Raw genomic sequence first — 20096 nt, forward strand, 5'->3', positions numbered from 1 at the left:
AACGATTTTGTAACAAACGATTTTCTGTCAGATTTTCCCTTGAAAAAGTGAAAGATTTTTTGAAGTGTAATGAACGATGAACGAAAAATGTTCCTTCCCTTAATGAAAATCGTTATGTTGGACAGTCTGAAATGGACGATGAACGACAACTACAAACTACAAACAGGAGCGCGCTTTAACGATTATCGCTCATCGTTATAACTCAATAACTGATTTTTTGAACAATTCAACGATAACTACGTCGTTAACGACAAATCGTTCAAGAAATCGTTACGTGTGTATGCACCTTTAGGGTTAAGCTGCGATGAGGGTTAGGGCTAGAATTGTCTGCAAACGCTATGCGGACTGTTGACATTCTGGCAATGTCAACATGTCAATGTCGACATTGTGAATGTCAACATTTGGCATGTCGGTATAATGTTGATATTATGTTGAAATGGTCGACATTTTGTATTACCACCCTGCAGAAAGAAATGTAAGCAGAAGAATAACTATTAGCCCCACCTCCACCATTGTATGGCTATGTGCAAACTAGCATTAAAAATGGTGTCCTTTAAAAGCGCATATAATAGATGTCAAAATAAAAGTAATACAGGTTGAGTCTCCCATATCCAAAATGCTTGGGACGGGAAGTATTTTGGATATCGGAATATTCCGTATTTTGGAATATTTGCATAACATAATGAGAGATATTGGGAATGGGACCTAAATCTAAACACAGAATGCATTTATGTTTTATATACACCTTATACACACAGCCTGCAGGTAGTTTTATACAATATATTTAATAATTTTGTGCATTAAACAAAGTTTGTGTACACTGAACCATCAGAAAGCAAAGGGGACACTATTTCAGTCGCATTCAAATAATTCTATATTTCGGAATACAGTAATTGCATATGGGAGACTCCCTAAGCCCTAAGCCTGTCCGAGCCACCTCTCTCTCACATATACACCCCAGCCACCTCACTCTCACATATATATATACCCTAGGCAGTGGCGTAACTATAAATTTTGCTCCCCCATGCCAAAAAAGTTTCAGGCGCTCCCCCCCCACCCAAATATCAAACACACCCAAAGACTTCGTTTAAAGTGTGTGGTTACATGATACAGCAACGTGCCTTACACATTATGACACACTAAGTAATGCCACTTATAACACAGTGTGCCACACTGGAATGCCCCTTACAACACATTATGCCACACCGGAGTGCCCCTTACAACACATTATGCCACACAGCAATGCCCCTTACACGTCCCACACAATAATGCCACATATAACACATAATGACATACAGTAAAGCGCTTATAACTAATTTATGCCATGCTGTAATGCCCCTATTTCACATTATGCCACACTGTAATGCCACATACAACACATTATGCCACACAGTAATGCCCCTTACACATTATGCCACACAGTAATGCCCCTAATAGCACATTGTGCACACAGTAATGCCAAATACACATTATGCCAAACAGTAATGCCCATTACATCCCACCCTGACAAATCTACTTCACCAACCCTCCTTTCTGCTCCTGCCAGTCCGTCACCTCAGCTCAAGACAGGTTGCACAGTTTTTATGTCTTTGTAGAACCAGATTATTGGGAACATAGTTTATAACCTGTAAACTGTGTATCAAATTAGTGCCCCTTATACAGTGCCCCCTGTAGTTGTGCCCCAAAATGCAATGCCTCCTATACTAGTGCCCCTTATGCAATGCCCCCTGTAGTAGTGCCCCTTATACAATGCCTGCTGTAGTAGTGCCCCTTTTGCAATGTCCCCTGTAGTAGTGCCCATTATGCAATGTCCCCTGTAGTAGTGCCCATTATGCAATGCCCCCTGTAGTAGTGCCCCTTATGCAATGTCCCCTGTAGTAGTGCCCATTATGCAATGTCCCCTGTAGTAGTGCCCCTTATGCAATGCCCCCTGTAGTAGTGCCCCTTATGCAATGCCCCCTGTAGTAGTGCCCATTATGCAGGGCCCCCTGTAGTAGTGCCCATTATGCAGGGCCCCCTGTAGTAGTGCCCATTAAAGTAGTGCCCCCTGTAGTAGTGCCCATTATGCAGGGCTCCCTGTAGTGCCCCTTCTAGTAGTTAGCCCCCTGTAGTGCCCCTTCTAGTAGTTAGCCGCCTGTAGTTAGCCCCCTGTAGTTAGCCCCCTGTAGTTAGCCTCCTGTAGTGCCCCTTCTAGTAGTTAGCCCCCTGTAGTTAGCCCCCTGTAGTTAGCCTCCTGTAGTTAGCCGCCTATAGTTGCTCCCCCCCTCCGCGCGCAAACAAACAAACACACATACACCAAAGAAAAAAACACAAACACTTACCTTTATCCCCGCTCCAGTGCTGCTGCCGTCCATACCCCGGCGTCCGCTCCTCGGCACTATGGGAGTGACGTCATTACGTCACTCCCATAGTGCTCTGCGAGACCTGGAAGACGGAGGGAGCTCCTGAGCTCCGTCCCCGGCGTCCGCTCCTCGGCACTATGGGAGTGACGTCATTACGTCACTCCCATAGTGCCCTGCGGGACCCGGAAGACGGAGGGAGCTCCGTCCTCCGGCGTCCGCCAGGGGTTTGAATAGGAGCTGGGCGCCCGCTGGTAACACACTCAGCGGGTGCCCGGCAGATGGAGGGTGCAGGGAGTGCGACCGCACCCCCTGCACCCTCCGTAGTTACTACTACTGCCCCCGTCGCCCCCAAGCTACCCAGCGCCTCCAAGCCACCGCGGGGGCTGCAGTGGCAGTAGTTACGCCACTGACCCTAGGCCTGTTCCATCCACCTCCCTCTCACATATATACCCCGTCACCTCACTCTCACATATACAGTATACACTAGGCCTGTCCCAGCCACCTCACTCTCACATATATACCCCAGCCACCTCACTTTCACATATATACCCTAGGCCTGTCCCAGCCTCCTCACTCTCGCATATATACCCCAGCCACCTCACTCTCACATATATACCCTAGGCCTGTCCCATCCACCTCCCTCCCACATATATACCCCTGCCCTGCACTGCCCCAGCCATCTCCCTCTCACATATATACCTTAGGCCTGTCCCAACCACCTCACTCTCACATATATACCCCAGCCACCTCACTCTCACATATATACCCTAGGCCTGTCCCATCCACCTCCCTCCCACACATATACCCCAGCCCTGCCCCAACCACCTCACTCTCACATATATACCCCTGCCCTGCACTGCCCCAGCCATCTCCCTCTCACATATATACCCCAGCCATCTCCCTCTCACACATATACCCCAGCACTGCCCCATCCACCTCCCTCTCACACACATATACCACAGCACTGCCCCATCCACCCCCTGCTCATACACATTAACCCCAGCCCTGCCCCAGCCACCTACCCCACCCATATATGCTCCTCACCCAGCCACTTCATTCTCACATATATACCCTAGTCTTGCCCCATTCACCTACCGCTCTTACACATTTATACTCCAGCCACCTCCTTGTCAAACATACAGCACAGCCCTGCATCCTCCGTAGTTACTACTACTGCCCCCGTCGCCCCCAAGCTACCCAGCGCCTCCAAGCCACCGCGGGGGCTGCAGTGGCAGTAGTTACGCCACTAACCCTAGGCCTGTTCCATCCACCTCCCTCTCACATATATACCCCGTCACCTCACTCTCACATATACAGTATACACTAGGCCTGTCCCAGCCACCTCACTCTCACATATATACCCCAGCCACCTCACTCTCACATATATACCCTACGCCTGTCCCAGCCTCCTCACTCTCACATATATACCCCAGCCACCTCACTCTCACATATATACCCTAGGCCTGTCCCATCCACCTCCCTCCCACACATATACCCCAGCCCTGCCCCAACCACCTCACTCTCACATATATACCCCTGCCCTGCACTGCCCCAGCCATCTCCCTCTCACATATATACCTTAGGCCTGTCCCAACCACCTCACTCTCACATATATACCCCAGCCACCTCACTCTCACATATATACCCTAGGCCTGTCCCATCCACCTCCCTCCCACACATATACCCCAGCCCTGCCCCAACCACCTCACTCTCACATATATACCCCTGCCCTGCACTGCCCCAGCCATCTCCCTCTCACATATATACCCCAGCCATCTCCCTCTCACACATATACCCCAGCACTGCCCCATCCACCTCCCTCTCACACACATATACCACAGCACTGCCCCATCCACCCCCTGCTCATACACATTAACCCCAGCCCTGCCCCAGCCACCTACCCCACCCATATATGCTCCTCACCCAGCCACTTCATTCTCACATATATACCCTAGTCTTGCCCCATTCACCTACCTCTCTTAAACATTTATACTCCAGCCACCTCCTTGTCAAACATACAGCACAACCCTGCATCTGACCCCAGTCACCTCGCTCTCTCTGCCCTGGTAGTGCAGTGCAGCAGCAGGTGGGGTCTGCCTGGCCCCAGTGCTATCAGCGTCTATGTTGAAGGCTTGAAGCCGGAGGTGCATGTGAGTCCGGGGGCGGGGCTGCCGGCCGGTCTGAGAGGCGAGCAGCAGCACTGCAGTGTCAGGTGCACTAGGACTTAGTGCACCGAGGATGATCTGAAGAAATGCTACTACACAGGAAGCTGGCCCCGCACTGGCACCCAGGGGAGGAGCTGTCACTGTAATGATGCACACTCTTCTCTCTGCTGGCTGCTATTGTGCGATAGCTTCCGCCCCCATCCCACCTGGACACGCACATGCGCAGTCCAGATTTTGGGCATTGAGGACTGGGAAATCCGGGGGATTTATTTAGCTTTGTGGGGCAATGGGAGCCTCCACAGCGACCCTGGAGTCTCTAGCAGTAATCGGAAGGGTAGGCAACTATGGGTTAAAGCTAATTGGGGCGTGCAGCAAGTCACAGGAGCCTGGCCTCGCGGCACGCCCGTCTTTCAGTATGGCCAGGAGGCGGAACTGCTCAACCGAGTTTCAGACCGGACCTGCCCATCAAGCCATCGCCTCTTTTGGCATTTGCTGCACAAAAGTAATTATTTAAATGATCTTCTATTTCTTTGTCTCCCTCAATCATGTACTCACTCTGGGCCTGATTCTGACCCACTTGCGAGCGCTGAGCGCTCTCACAAGCGGGTCGATGGTGCCCAAGTGCGCATGCGCACGACGGAGGCGGCTCTGTCGTGCGCATGCGCGAGACCCGAATTACGACGGCCAAGCCATCATTAAGGGTCTCGCACCAAAGGGGGCGTGCTGTCGATGGTGATTGACAGCACGCCCCCTTTGGTGGGCGTGACAGGGGCGTGGCTGCCCAGACGGAGGCATTCCTATGGGAGAGCCTACTGTCTTGGTCCGGCCCCAGTGACATCACTAGTGATGTCAGTGGGAGTGCTTTTGGCTCTGATAGAGCCAAAAGCACTCCTGGGCTTGCGGCAGCGAGACACTACCGCAGGGTCTCGTTGCAAGCCTGATGGTCGCGATGGTCTTGACCATCGCGACCATCATTTTGGCCGCTCGCTATAGCTGTGGGTGGTCACCCACAGCTATGCGAGCGGCCAGGAGGCCGCTCCAAAAAGGAGCAGGGACGGCCCTGATTCAGAGCGAGCGCTCTGTCAGAGCATCCAGCTCTGAATCAGCGCCTCTGTGTCTTAAGTCTTATTATTCCTCCATTTGACTTCCTCCTTTCACTTATATACTTAAAAAAAAAATTGCTCCCTTTATCTACTGACTGGGCAATTTTCTCCTCAGCTTCTGCCTTTGCACTCCTAATCACCTTCTTAGCCTCCTTCCTTCTGACAAGATACACCTCTTTGTCATTATTATTTTGGGTCTGCTTATATTTCCTAAAAGCCATCTTTTCTAATTTCACACTAGTTAATACTTAATACCTGTTTTGTAAACCACACTGGCTTCCTTTTCTTGGTGCTTTTCCTAACCTTTTTAATACAAAGGTCTGTAGCCTTTAGTATTGCATTTTTTATTTTTTCCCACCTCTCCTGTACTCCTTCCAAGTCCTCCAATCTGCCACTGACACAGTAACACATCTTTCCATCTCTGCAAAGTGAGCCTTCCAAAAATCTAACACTTTTGTTTGTGTATGGCAGGGGTGGGGAACCTTTTTTCTGCGGGCCAGTTTGATATAACATTATTAGCAGGCCAGTGCGGGCCACGCCCCCTCCGTGTGACGACACACATGGGTGTAGCCACAATCGCCGGTGATTACAGCAAGGCCCGAAGCAGGATAGCTGTAAGGGCAGTGGTGTGACCAGGGGCGGATTGGCCGTTACCTACAGCGGGAAGATTCCCTGTGGGCCGATTGGTGTGTGGGGACGCTTGTCACCTGTGGCCCCGCTCCCTTAGCACGTCCCCACTCCCCGGTTATGGCTTTCTTTCTTGACAGGCAGCCCGCTCCAAGTCCCTCCCAGCTGACACAGAGCTACGCGCACCACAAACGCAGGACGGTGACGTCACGTACCCTGGAGGCAGAGCGGGTCAGCGTCTGGGACCGACATCAAAGGTAAGGTCACATCGTCTTACTTCCGGGGGGGGGGGGGGGAACAGTGCTGATAATGCCCACTCTCCATCTGCACTACACTTCCCAGGCTGACAGCTGCCCCCTGCTAGCCGGACTGTAGACAGGGGTTGGTAGGACCACTGGTTCTATTGGAAGAAAAGACTGGGGGACAGTAATCTTCAGTAAGACAACAATTCTAATAAAACCATATTACTGATACAAATGGTACCATATGAGCAAATATATTTTATTAATATAAAATTGTTTGATATGAGAAAGATATGAGAAAGTCACATTTTGTCCTCCCCCAAAACTTCTGTTACTATGTATTATCTGGTTGAACCTCTGTTACATGATGATGACATTGGCTTTACTGCTACACAAACAGGTGGCTTCCAGACTATGTGATCTCCTGCATGAATAGTGAATACAGACTCAAGACACTGACTGACCAGAAAGGATCAATTACTTCAGAGGTTCCCTGTTGCAAAGAAATCATATAGGTAAGAAAATACTCATTCACATGCTCGCTGTGCTTATTCACTGCAGAGGGGGACTGTGGACATGCCCATCTACTCCTCGAGCGGTTGGCATGCCCCCAGCATGACGCAATGGGAGTTGTCGATTGCTTGCATGGCATTTCACATTAGACCACACCCCTTGAAGCAAGGCCACGCCCACTTTTTCGGCCCGCACTTGCGGCGCGCGCACATAGGGCCTCTTTTATACTTCTTTCCAGGGCCACTTTCAATTCCCAATCGACCACTGGGTGTGACCATCTGAAGCGTCCTAAGGATGCTCCAGGTGGCACTGCTGCATAGATTCTGGCTGTAGAGTGCCATTCTAGGTACCCTGCTAGCCAGATGAGGCTAGCAGAAAAAAGCTCAGAGGGCCAGGCCAAATGATTCCGCGGGTCTTATACGGCCCCCGGGCCTGAGGTTCTCCATCCTTGGTGTATGGCATGAAGAGGACCCTGTCTTTATACTAAACAATACTGTTTGGAGATCACTGGATCCTAGGTTCTCACCCACATTTACATCCGATATTCTGTCACAATTTGTGAGTATCAAGTCCAGAATAGCAATTGTTTGAGAGATGCTCCCTGAATGGAATTTAGAAAGTCGCCACTTCTAGAGGAACTTGCAGCAGACACCTCCCAGCTTACATCAGGTAAATCAAAGTCTCCCATGAATGTGACGGGAAGCAGTCGGGAAGCCGACGGACGTAATCCCAACCGCCGGCTTCCCAACTGCTTAATCCCGGCAAGGCACTAATGACAGCCGTTGAAATCCCGACACCTGTCATTAGACCTACGCCGGGAGCCCGACACCCGGCTTACTGATCGAAGGCCGGCGGTAAATCATACTGATTCCAATTATGACCTCTCCTTTTAAAGCCATTCTAGTAATGTCCTGCAATAGTTACTTATCCAGTTCCCGTCCCTGTCCATGTAGTCTATAGATCACCCCAGTGCGAATTATGTCCTTGTCCACAATTTCTATAGTCACCCAAAGGGCCTCAATTGCTGCTTCAACATTTTTAATTATAGTAGCATTTATGACAAGTGGTAATGTTGCCCATAGCAACCAATCAGATTCTAGCAGGGGCATATCTATAATGGGTGCAGGGTGTGCGGGGAACACGGGTCCCTGGGTCCAGGGGGGCCCCGCAACGCACACCCTGCACCCATGAATTACTTACCTCTCTAGAGTCCCACATCAGCGCGGGGGTCCTGCGCTGTAAAGATGACTGGAAAATGGCCGCCGTGGCCATTTTCCAGTCATTTGCGCATGCGCAGTACAGGGAAAATGGCCACCGCAGCCATTTTCCCGGTGACTTGCACATACTTTATAGACTCTGGGCACACTCTAGTGCCCAGAGTCTATAACTCCGCCGCTGGCCGCGCGCAGCTCAGTGCGCTGCCGGGCACCGGACAGAGAGGAGGGAGCCCATGTCCGAGACTGCACACAGGCCCGCTCCTCTCTAGAAATGCCCCTGGATTCTAGCTAGCATTTCTCTATTGCATTCTAGAAAATTATACACAGAATCTGCTTAGTTGTTATGGGCAACATCACCACTTGTCTGTTTTAGAAGCTTTAGTAAATATACCTCTAAGAGTAAACCAAGAGTACAAGAAGATGTGGTCACATCTTAAGAAATGTATGGGCGAAATATACACTTGCTACTTTTAGAAAATTACACCCAATTTATTCCAGCTCTGCATCAGGCCCATAGTGATTACAAACAAAATTCAGAGACAGGATCAGGGACAGTGATGTCACACTGGCTCAAATGACTGTGGGGGTCATTCAGACCCGCTCACGAGCGCAGGACGCTCGCAAGCGGGTCGATGTTGCCCCACTGCGCATGCGCACGACGGAGGGAGCTCCGTCGTGCGCATGCGCGAGACCCAGACAGCAACGGGCTCTCCGTCGCTCCGGATCTCGCACCAAATGGGGCGTGCTGATTGACAGCATGCCCCCTTTGGTGTGCGTGCCGGGGGCGTGGCTGCCAGACGGAGGTGTTCCAATGGGAACGCCTACCGTCTGAAGCCAGCCCCACTGACATCACTCCCACTGACAACACTAGTGATGTCAGTGGGAGTGATTTTGGCTCTGATAGAGCCAAAATCACTCCAGGGCTTGCGGCAGCGAGACTCTACCGCAGGGTCTCCGTCGCAAGCCCGATGGTCGCGATGGTCAACCACAGCTATGCGAGCGTCCAGGAGGACGCTCCATTTTTATGGAGGAGGGCCCTGATTCAGAGCGAGCGCTCTGGTCAGAGCGTTCGGCTCTGAATCAGGCCCTGTACTCACTGGTTTATATTATATTATATTACGACACTGTAATGAAAGTGTGGGTAACGCTTCAACTCTGTAATGGAGTTGGGAGGTAATACTGCAATGGAATCTAAAAACAATGGGGTTTATGTACTATGCTTTGGAAAGAGATGACAGGGGCTGATTGTTTGGTACTTTGGGGTATATTTACTAAGCCTCGAATGGAGATAAACTGAATGGAGATAAGGTACCAGCCAATCAGCTCCTAACTGCCATTTTTCAAACACACCCTGTGATATGGCAGTTAGGTGCTGATTGGCTGGTACCTTTATATACGTTCGCTTTATGTCCATCCAAGGCTTAGTAAATAGACTCCTTTATCTCCATCCACCTTATCTCTCTCCAAGGCTTAGTAAATAGACCCCCCTACATTCATGGTTTATATTTAAAACAAGGAATTTAAGTGATCCCTTAATAAACATTTGATTCAATATTTTGCAATTTCTACTCACTTTATTAATTTAACTGCTTTAACTTAATTACATTGAATTTAATATTATACCAATAGAAAGATCCTGTTCCAACAAAAAAAAAATACTTACGTAAAACGATGAATACAATTACAGCAATTTGTTTTCACTAGCAGTTTTACCTTATCTTAACTAAATATATAATGACAGTCCCAATACTTTCATACTTAAAAAGATACTAGACTAAAGACTTCTCCATCACATAGCTTTGATGTTACTGTGTGAGATGTTGGTATTCTGCTGCCACATATAAAAAAGCTGCTGTTGCCATGGTGACTAACCTCTAATACCTGTGGACTTAAGTTTTAACATTCTCCCAAAATGCATTTCTTTTCTCAGTGCTGGGCTCTAACTGCCTCACACTATAATGATCCATACTGCAGTTTGGGCATGCTGAGTGTTACCAGCTTTGATGAAAAGGCCTTAGGAATCGATAATACTGTAGTCATCTGTGTTGTTAAAGGAATGTATGTTCATGTTTTTAAATGGATATTTTATGAGGGAAAAACTTGCACAATTTGATATCATTACATGCACTGCCATCAAGTAAAATATTATTAGAGTCAAAGGCATGTTATTAAATAACTTCTATGTACTTTGGTATTATACATAGGTCAAAATACAAATGTTGCTTTTGGTAGTCTTAAAAATTGCCTTCAAATGTTTTAAATGAAGGTTAGTGTTCAGTTACATCATTTTTTAGTAATCTTTGATGATGAAGATGATAAATAATTATACCACATCAACAGTCTGATTTGTGTTAATCTTATATGATGATTGAAGATATATTAGACTACTGTGTAATGCTTAAATTTAGATTATGGCCCGTATTCAATTAGAGGAGAAAAGTCAGAAAGGTTTCGCCTGTCCGACTTTCCACCTCCTTCGCCTATTTCAGAGGCGAAAACTTTTGGCGCGTTTCCCCACTTTTCACCCTATTCAATTCCAAACCACGCGAAAACGGAAAGGGCTAATGCGGAACAGGCGCAAAGTACCGTCAGAAGTGGGAAAAACAGTCTGTACCCCCAAAAAAGGTGCAGAAACATAGGGAATCAATGTACATGTGTACTAATAGCCCTAATAAAAGTGTTTGGGGTACTTAAGTAGTTTAAATAGCTTCTTATTAGCGTCTATGCGAAAGAATGGCATAAAGCAGTATTTTTTGGTGAAAATAAGTAGTCCTGTAAAATTTGGGGAACTTGAAAATGGGTGCTGGCATATTTAAATGTTTCTAAAGTTAACTTTTTTAAAATTTCAAAAACTCACCTGCTACATGCACCTGCAATCCCAAAAACCCTGACCCATCCTCGCAGACACCCCCAGTGGCAAACGCAGGATTTCTAGATTTTAGAGTGAGTGTGGCCAGTCCATGAAGAGGGCATAATTACCATTTACCCAGCTTTAATATGCGTCATACATAGTGTATTGTGTGTCATAATTCCAGCATATACAGGACCAGAGATCACAGTAAAGCTGCATACACACACAACGATTTTGTTATCAACGATTTTATGAATGATTTTCTGTCAGATTATCTGTCAGATTTTTTAAAGTGTAATGACCAATTTTTTTGAACTACAAACGATTTTTGCATATTAACTTAATGAAAATCGTTGAGTTGACAAGTCTGACTGAACTACAAACTACAAACGTGAACGCGCATGAACGATAATCGTTCATCGTTTGACTCAGAAAGTGAACGATTTTTTTCAAACGATTATTGTTAAACGATATAATTTAACGATAATCGTTCAAAAAATCGTTGTGTGGGTATGCAGCTTAAGCCACTAAATGCGGCAGTAGGGCCTTCCTGCCTGAGCTGAATGTTTTTAGATGTGAGCACCATTCCAGGGCATGGGAGCAAGTCCGGGAGTCTGGGGGAGCAGCAGAAGAACCTAGCACTGTCCTGGACATATATGTAAATATTGGGCTCTATAGCAGTGCATCCCTAACTGTGTATGTTTTCCAAATCTCCTAATTGATGCACAGGTTATTTATTACTGGCTGATACACGTTAAAAGATCCACAGGTGGTGCTATTTATTTCATTTATGATACTGAGAAGAACATGCAGTGCTAGTAAAATTCCATTATATTACTATTTCTATTGTCGTCATGGTGTGGGCTGGGGAGGGGGGTTTCCAGGCAGACGGAAACCCCCCCTGCATTTGCCTCTGCCCCCAGAAGTCTATTTAGCTTCTTTTATGCTTGACCCCCACTTTTTCGCCCCATAAATTAAAGTACTTTTTTGGGGTGTTCTTAGGGGTTTTTATCCTATAAAGCACTATAACAATTGTTACATCTTGTAGGAGAATAAGAAATCTAACTCTGGCTTAATAATCTTAAACCTGTTTCATATAAACTGCTTTATATTAAATTAAGATTACAACAAACGTGTTGCGTGTTGCTAACTCTTGATTGCTGTAACAGATGTGAAATGATATATAAAAATTACATTTGATGTTAATACTGATAATGCCCACTTTTGTCAATTGATTTGTTCATTTATCATCTAAAATGTTTTCTATAGTACAAATTTTGTATATCTAGTTTGCTTTTTATCTCTTCTTATCTGCATAGTTGTCTTGTTTTCTAGTTTCTAGGGACACTCCAATGTTTGTTCCTCATTTTTGTCTCTGGATGTGCTTGTATATTTTAGTATTGACTAAGTAACTACAAAACTCAATATTTTTTGCTGCTGGCACAAATTGTCTGTTGCAGTTGGGCATAGGAAAATTTAAATAATTTGAATCACCTATTTATTAATATAGTATTTCACTGTAAGAGAGAATTTTGGTCACAAATAATATAGATTATATTACAGTACCTTGCCAAATCGTATAATGTAAATCACTTGTAGAGAGCTATTATACTCCAATAAACATATTACATACATATGTAAAATGAAAAACAGTATAAATACTTTTTGTAAATGATCAGATAGTAATATATTGGATACCTGCGCACTGGACTTGTATCGTAAAACTCTAGTTGTTTGGGAGTGCTGCTGGTAAAGAAAGAGAGTTTGCCTTTCCTCTTGTGATAATTATATAAAGAACAGGAAGTACTTTACTGTGCTCACCCTTGGTGAATGGTGTACGTCTAGTGTATAAATTCCAGTCCCTATGTACAACAAACACTGTCTAGGTATAGACCAAGAGAAGCATAATTATGTTCAATCTTTTACTTTTATGATGACATAGTAAAAGATTGAACATAATTATGCTTCTCTTGGTGTATACCTAGACAGTGTTTGTTGTACATAGGGACTGGAATTTATATACTAGACGTACACCATTCACCAAGGGTGAGCACGGTAAAGTACTTCCTGTTCTTTTTGTAAATGAGTACATTGTATATAGAGATTGAGCAGCGAGTAGAGAGAACTGTAGGTGTGGCAGTACAATATGTAGAGGTGTGTAGAAGAGTCATGCTCAGGGCCTGATGCAGAGTTGAATGTACACCTGTATGCGGAGCGTTTCTTGTATGTTTTTGCACTGTTCCAGAGCAGAGCATACACATGTACAGATGAAGTAGGGTCATATATTTAAATTGCATCTAAGCTTGCAACAGCTAGAGTGGAATTGGGTTGTAATGGAGTGTTCTAACTTCTCACCAGTGTCGGACTGGGGCATGAAGGACACACCGGGGGAATACTCTCTCCCTCATTTACAAGTTAGGGTCTTTCTTTCAGCTCTCCAGTGGTACCTCCTGCCACAGAGTTGCTCCACTGCTCAACTTGTGTTTTTCCCGCCCCCCAAGTGCCTATATATCACCTCCTCTTGGTTTCTCCCCTTGAGTGATCCACTGTTCAGTTTTGTCTCTACCATTTTCTTGGAGCCCATGATGGGCGCCGCCATTTTGGGTGAGGCCTGCAACTATTTCAGATCCTTCTAGTACATCGCCAGAAGATGTTACATGTGTAAAAGCATGCAAAATCATAAAGAGTATTGTGTGTATTCCTAATCTTATATACATTGCTGGTTCTTCCATCTCCCACTGACAATGAATGCAGGTTCCATCACCATGTTTAGTAGCTCTAACACTGGGTGATTATCTGTCACCTGTGTATATTCAGAGATACCTACCTACAACAAAAGCACAATGGATACTGGTCTTGGGTGCATGTTCACATGGTCTTGAAAGAAAAGCAATACCTGGAACATTCCATTAAAGTGGTCATTATGACATTATTGGTGGTTTAATAGATGGTGGTGTGTGTGGGCATAAAAGTGTGGAAAGCTAATTTATACATGTTTACAAATGCATGAAAAAGTGAGTAATTTTACGACAACTCTTAAATCTATATCTATATCTATAACCCTTATTTCTTGCATAAAACTATCATTTCCTGAGTAGATTGCTTCATTATTTAATTATTTAATACAGCAAATAGAAGCTTAAAAATAAATAAAATACACAGCGACCTCTGACAAAGGGAACCTTTTCCACATAACCAATTTGGTTTATATGCTGTTCATTTACTGGTTGTTGTTTTTTTTGAAGACCATTTTAAAAAATGGATTGAATACAAATACTATAAATTTCACTATATTTCCATTATTCCCAAATTTTCATACAATAAAGGTTTTTTTTTTTAAATAGTTTATTTTTATTTAAAATACATAAAATAGTCACATCATAAACTTTTAGATGAGAATAAGAAAACATTGTGAATTGGATATACATCTGGAAAATGTGTTAGATATATCGCAAAAAATAAAAACTTATTACAGATAACCGTTCAATATTAGCTTCAGTAAAGAGGGTACAAGAAAAGAAAGAAAAAAATAGTATAGGGTGAGGAAAGGGCGAGAAGGTAGAAATGGAGAGGGGGGGGGAGGACATTGCTGGTATAACACCTCGACAAAATATAGAGCAATAATATATGGTACTAAAATAGGTTTAAGAGAGCATTTATAAGCACACGTAAAGAAAAATAAATGACAAAAACAAACGGTCAGAGCAGAAGGGCTGAAAGTCCACCCAACAAATGGGAGTTATGTGAGGGGTTTTGAAAATAGTACCATGGGTTCCAAACCTGTAGGAAACTAGAGGATCTATCATTAAGATATGCAATGATCTTCTCCATACTCGCCAGGTACCAGATTTTATCAATAACCAGGCGGAGAGGAGGAGTTTCTAAACGTTTCCAATATAGAGCAACAAGGCATCTGGCTGCATTCAATATTTGAACCACCAACTTACTAGTGATTGTGTCTAGTGTTGTAATTGGTAGACCCAAAAGAAAAGACCATATGGACATTAATCACTTTACTTATGAAATTTGCAACCATACCCCAATATAGCGTAATTTTGGGGCATGTCCACCAGATTTGAATAAAGAACCTAGGGTGCCACAGCCTCTCCAGCACTGAGGGGGGACAGAAGGAAACATTTTGTGTAATCTAGTAGAGACCAAGGACCTTATTCAGAGGCGGCTGTACGGTCTACGACCGCACGGCCACCTCGATGTTTGGCCAGTGCGCATGCGCACGAGGGAGCCGGCTCCCTCCTGCGCATGCGTGAGACCCGCTACGACCGACAGCGCTGGTCGTAGCGGGTCTCTTTCCAAAGGGGGCAAGCTGTCGATGTTGATTGACAGCTCACCCCGTTTGGAAGGTGGGCCGGGGGGGTGGCAGCCCAAACGGAGGCGTTCCCATGGGAACGCCTACCATTTGGGGGAGGCCCCACTGACATCACTAGTGATGTCAGTGGAGAGCTTCCGGCTCTGACAGAGCCAGAAGCTCTCGGGGGCTTACGACAAGTGAGACCCTACGCTAGGGTCTCGTCGTAAGCCCCGATGGTCGCGATGGTCTCTGACCATCGCGACCATCACCCGAGTGGTCGTTAGAGCTGTGGGTGTAAACCCACAGCCTAACAACCGAAACAGAGGCGGGCGGTCAGGATGCAAGCGGCCGCCCAGTTTCTGAGCGACCGCTTGCATCCTCCGACCGCCTCTGAATGAGGTCCCAAGTACCATCTGTAAAAGATCTTATAGGCGTTCTCCTTAACAAAAGTTGATGACTTCGAAACAGACATATAAATATCGGACCATGCTTGCTCATCAGGCGGTGGACCCAGGTATCTTTCCCACTGAATTACAAACGATGGGGAAGGAGACTGCCAATATGATAGAAGGAGAGAATAAGTGGCAGATATAATGCCCTGAACTAGGGGTCTGTGATAACATAGAGATTCTAGGGCTGACAGCGAGCAAAGTGGTATAGGACTCGTTAGAGAGATCACAAAATGCCTTTTTTGAAAACATATAAATGAGTTCACCTCCGGGAAATAAAATTTAGCTATAATATCCGATAGCGACATACAAATACCATTATCCAAAACATCTATAGCAAAACGTATATTTCTACAAATCCAGGGACGAGCACGTATCGAAGATTGGCCTGATGGGAAGAGATGATTATCCCATAAAGGGGTAAGGGGAGAGGGAGATGAGATGAGTTTGAAGTGGCAGGTACAGTAGTCCCTGGTCTGGCAGGTAAAATGAAGGACAGGATGTAAGTCAATGGGGGCGATTCAATTCAAAGCGAATTGAATAGCGCCTGGAGCGAGCTCACGGAGCTATTCAATTCAGTGCGCTGTGTGGTCGGAGAATACCGGTTATCGCGCTTATCTCGCCTTAACAAGGGTGTTAAGGAGCGTTAATCGGCATTCTCTGACCAAGGTGCCAGGCGCGCGGCTGTTAGCGGCACACTATGCAGAAAAACAGCTGCGCGCCCGGCACTTTGGTCGGATTTCCCCTGGGGATGCGAGAAAATATCCTTAGCGCGCCCAAACAGCACGGTATACTGAATAGCATCGGGAGCTACTTCCTGCGGCTATTCAACATCGCATTGAATTGAATCGCCCTCAATGTAAGGAGATCTGGACTTGGAAGGTATCAGTAGTTGGGAGGCCAGTGAATTAGTATGACTTAGATCCGACTCCAGTTGGAGCCGCCTAAGAGTGGAGATGGAAGCGAACCAGGCAATAGCTTGACTTAAATGAGAGGCAAAATAGTATAGGCGAATATCTGGAAAACCCCTCCCTTACTCCACCACAGGTCTTCGTAGGATCAAAAATCCTGTTCTAGGTACTTTATTCCTCCAGACAAATCGGAGAAACCATGTGTGTAGTTGAGCTAAAACTGATCCTGGAACCTAAACCGGCAAGGTTTGAAATGGGTATAAAAGACGTGGAAGTATATTCATTTTAAGGACCACTATACGACCTAACCAGGAGGTAGAAAGAAAGTTATCCTTATAAAGAGTACTATAGTGGTTGGTAATAGAGATGCCCAGGTATCGGATCTTAGTAAGTCGCCAAGAGAATTTATAGTTGGATTGTAAGAGTGACAGACAGCCCGGAGTAATGTGGAGGGGCAAGGCTTCAGTTTAAAGGTGCCTACACACTAGGCGATGTGCTCACGATCCGACATCGTATACAACTTCTCCCCGGCAGCTCCCCGGCAGTCCTGCACATGATTTGGTGTAAAAATGTTTCCAATGTGACAAACGATCTATTGTGCATCCTTCTTTTTCCAGTGCATCGTGTCCCAGATTGGCAGATCTGCCCTACAGCACGGCAGATCTGAAGATGCGATGTATGACCAGCTAAGACGCACATCGGCATAGTGAGTGGAGACTTACGATTAGGACATATTTTACATTATCTGTCGTTCCGATGCATCAGAATCGGGCAGATCATGTAAAAAATCGCTAAATGTGTAGGCACCTTTAGACTAGTTAATTTTATAGACTGACAAACGGCCATATTCGGTTAGAAGTTGGAACAAATTTGGCAGGGAAGTGTGGGGTGAGGAAAGAGAAAGCAGAACGTTATCGGCAAACAATGAGATCTTATAATCGGACCCACCACTGCAATCCCCATGATATCATTCAAAGCGCGAATCCAGGCCGCCAAGGTTCGATGGTTAAGGCAAAGATCAAGGGTGACAAAGGGCACCCCTGTCTAGTGCCATTCGTAATACCCAATGGACAAGAAGCTAGACCATTTACAGAAACCCTAGCTGATTATTTATTTATTTTTTAAATTGCAACTCTGCAGTCCGTATAGGGTTGCAGAGCAAGAAGGCCTCATTTTCAGAGGAGAAGAAGGAGTGAAGGTGTTTTTAGTGAAGATTGGAGTAGACAAAAACAACAAATTTTGCAAAGTACAGAAAAAAAATAATTGTGTGAAGTTAAATTATTGTAATAAAAAAAGGATGCATCACAAGCTTATTGTTGAGGTTGGGTCTTGTTCCATAGTAAATGTGAGACAACAGTTTCCATACACTTTGAGATGCTCTCTGTCTGTTTTTTTTATTTATGTTTTTATTACAAAAAAGCTTTGCTCATACAAAAGTGAAAAACATAATAAAATCAGTCTGATGTTCCCTTAAGTCCCCTACACACTAGACGCATCGGAATGACAAATCGTTCATAACGTCCAGTGTGTACACTCTATCACGATCCCGATGCCTGTTCCCACGGGTCGTTGGTTGAATCTTCAGATCTTTAGTACATTCAGGAAAATCTGTCAAATTTGTTAACGATTCCCCTTTTATAATGCAGCGTGAACACACTACCGAATGGCGAATGATATGTCGTTCAGACCTGCATTATGTGGTCAATACTTGACAGGTATTCCCACTCCCATTCCTGCTTCAGACACAGATGCATTCACAGATCAATGAGATCCACACATGTATCTGTATGAAAAGCTTGTAATATGTCAAAATTAAAAAAATTACGTGCCCCCCCCCCAAGAGCACAACCAGCCCCGAACTTTCAGAGCCAGTCCTGGTTGTGTAAATACAGGGGACAAAAGACAAAGGTGTCCCCTGTATTTAGCACAACCAGCACTGGGCTCAGTAAGTTGGTCCTGGTTTTGGAAGTACAGGGGACAAAATGAGTAGGGGTCCCCTGTATTTTCCATAACCAGCACCGGACTCTTTCTAGCGGGGGTGTAATGCTACAGCCAGGGGAAACCTTTCATGGGTCCCCTGGGCAAAGTTTTACACGTGACCGCTAGTCAGTCCAGGCCGGGGATCCCTGGGGAGGTGGGGACCTCCCAATAAAGTTCACTGCAGGCCTGGGTTTATAGCCCGGGGCTATCCCCTGTGCCCCTGGCCAGTGGGTGCCTGGTTGATTGTGTAAAGTGTGGTATCAAAGATAGATAAACTAATATTGTCTTTTGTTGGAGAACTACAGGTCCCAGCAAGCCTCCCCCACATGCTGGTACTTGGAGAACCACAAGTACCAGCATGCGGGGCATTAAGGCCTGCTGGTTCCTCTAATTCACCTGAAAAAGAAATATTAAAATAAACACACAAACCGTGACAGTATAATTTTATTAAAATATACATGCAGACTCACATTCATCTCTGCATGCATCTGTGTCTCATAGTACAGCCCCCTATTTAAATTTATCAGAAGATGGCGGTCAGGTGTTTTGGCAAGCAAATGATATATCGTTACTGATCTAACAATTTTGAAATATGATACATCGCAACTTTTGCAAGTCATTTAATGTGTACCCAGCTTTACTATCATCATTTTTTAAGTTAGTAAAAAGAAGTAAAACTTACACATGGGTATATTATTATGTTGGTCTATGCCAGTGGTTCCCAAACTTTTTTGAATCACGGCGCTCTAGTGCATTGGCATTGTTTTCACTACACCCCTAAGCCAAAAGTTTATTATTGAGAAATTCAGAAAAAAATTTAGTGAAGTAGTACAGTGAAGTAAATTGTGCTTAACTGTCATCCTTAGGTTTGGTTATATAGTGGTGGACAGGTTTGTACTTCTGTTTGTGCACATATTTACATTACATTGACCATAAAGAATTTGATTTGGTGCTGGACCACCAACCTGAGGCACCCCTGCAAGTGTCCCGAGGCACCCCAGGGTGCCGCGGCGCACAGTTTGGGGACCACTGGTCTATACACAATATCGCTCTTTACATTTTTTTGTTATATAAACTTTAGCCAGTAGATGGCGATATTGTACTTAAATACGAACATTTATTTTGAAAGGATCTGCTGGCACAGAATGTTAAAAAAGGTTTATTTCTCATGTTGTTAATATCTCATTTTGATAACTTTTGCCATTATTATTATCCTTTATTTATATGGCGCCACAAGGGTTCCGCAGAGCCTTACAAAGTACATAAACAAATGCACACACAAAGACAAGTACATAGACAAATGAGCACACAAGAAAAACAGTTATTAACAGTACAACCAACACAGGAGAAATACATGATTTATACATTGCTGCATAACACTTAAATA

Source organism: Taudactylus pleione, unplaced genomic scaffold (genome assembly GCF_031769625.1).
Source record: "Taudactylus pleione unplaced genomic scaffold, aTauple2 ptg000959l, whole genome shotgun sequence".
Lineage (NCBI taxonomy): Eukaryota > Metazoa > Chordata > Amphibia > Anura > Myobatrachidae > Taudactylus > Taudactylus pleione.